We start from the raw sequence: 2,099 nt of genomic DNA, 5'->3' as shown, positions 1-2,099 counted from the left end.
CATCTCTCTCTCTCTCTCTCCACCCCCGATCCATCTCTCTCTCTCTCTCTCCACCCCCGATCCATCTCTCTCTCTCCACCCCTGATCCATCTCTCTCTCTCTCTCTCCACCCCCGATCCATCTCTCTCTCTCTCTCTCCACCCCGGATCCATCTGTCTATCTCTCTCTCCACCCCCGATCCATCTCTCTATCTCCACCCCCGATCCATCTCTCTCTCTCTCTCTCCGCCCCCGATCCATCTCTCTCTCTCTCTCTCCACCCCCGATCCATCTCTCTCTCTCTCTCTCCACCCCCGATCCATCTCTCTCTCTCCACCCCCGATCCATCTCTCTCTCTCTCTCTCCACCCCCGATCCATCTCTCTCTCTCTCTCTCTCTCTCCACCCCCGATCCATCTCTTTCTCTCTCTCTCCACCCCCGATCCATCTCTCTATCTCTCTCTCCACCCCCGATACATCTCTCTCTCTCTCTCTCCACCCCCTATCCATCTCTCTCTCTCTCCACCCCCGATCCATCTCTCTCTCTCTCTCTCTCTCTCTCTCTCTCTCTCTCTCCACCCCCGATCCATCTCTCTCTCTCTCCACCCCCGATCCATCTCTCTCTCTCTCTCTCTCCACCCCCGATCCATCTCTCTCTCTCTCTCTCTCCACCCCCGATCCATCTCTCTCTCTCTCTCTCCACCCCCGATCCATCTCTCTCTCTCTCTCTCCACCCCCGATCCATCTCTCTCTCTCTCTCCACCCCGGATCCATCTGTCTATCTCTCTCTCCGCCCCCGATCCATCTCTCTCTCTCCACCCCCGATCCATCTCTCTCTCTCTCTCTCTCTCCACCCCCGATCCATCTCTCTCTCTCTCTCTCCACCCCCGATCCATCTCTCTCTCTCTCTCTCCACCCCCGATCCATCTCTCTCTCTCTCTCTCCACCCCCGATCCATCTCTCTCTCTCTCTCTCCACCCCCGATCCATCTCTCTCTCTCTCTCTCCACCCCCGATCCATCTGTCTATCTCTCTCTCCACCCCCGATCCATCTCTCTCTCTCCACCCCCGATCCATCTCTCTCTCTCCACCCCCGATCCATCTCTCTCTCTCTCTCTCCGCCCCCGATCCATCTCTCTCTCTCTCTCTCCACCCCCGAACCATCTCTCTCTCTCTCTCTCCACCCCCGATCCATCTCTCTCTCTCTCTCCGCCCCCGATCCATCTCTCTCTCTCCACCCCCGATCCATCTCTCTCTCTCCACCCCCGATCCATCTCTCTCTCTCTCTCTCCACCCCGGATCCATCTGTCTATCTCTCTCTCCGCCCCCGATCCATCTCTCTCTCTCCGCCACCGATCCATCTCTCTCTCTCTCTCTCCACCCCCGATCCATCTCTCTCTCTCTCCGCCCCCGATCCATCTCTCTCTCTCCACCCCCGATCCATCTCTCTCTCTCTCTCTCCACCCCCGATCCATCTCTTTCTCTCTCTCCACCCCCGATCCATCTCTCTCTCTCTCTCTCCACCCCCGATCCATCTCTCTCTCTCTCTCTCCACCCCCGATCCATCTGTCTATCTCTCTCTCCACCCCCGATCCATCTCTCTCTCTCCACCCCCGATCCATCTCTCTCTCTCTCTCTCCACCCCGGATCCATCTGTCTCTCTCCACCCCCGATCCATCTCTCTATCTCTCTCCACCCCCGAACCATCTCTCTATCTCTCTCTCCGCCCCCGATCCATCTCTCTCTCTCTCTCCACCCCCGAACCATCTCTCTATCTCTCTCTCCGCCCCCGATCCATCTCTCTCTCTCTCTCTCCACCCCCGATCCATCTCTCTCTCTCTCTCTCTCTCTCCACCCCCGATCCATCTCTCTCTCTCCATCCCCGATCCATCTCTCTCTCTCTCCACCCCCGATCCATCTCTCTCTCTCCACCCCCGATCCATCTCTCTCTCTCTCCACCCCCGATCCATCTCTCTCTCTCTCTCTCCACCCCCGATCCATCTCTCTCTCTCCATCCCCGATCCATCTCTCTCTCTCTCTCTCTCCACCCCCGATCCATCTCTCTCTCTCTGCCCCGATCCATCTCTCTCTCTCTCTCTCCACCCCCGATCCATCTCTCTCTC

Source organism: Carcharodon carcharias, assembly GCF_017639515.1.
Source record: "Carcharodon carcharias isolate sCarCar2 chromosome 38 unlocalized genomic scaffold, sCarCar2.pri SUPER_38_unloc_33, whole genome shotgun sequence".
Taxonomy (NCBI): Eukaryota; Metazoa; Chordata; class Chondrichthyes; order Lamniformes; family Lamnidae; genus Carcharodon; species Carcharodon carcharias.
This window is presented reverse-complemented; position numbering follows the sequence as displayed.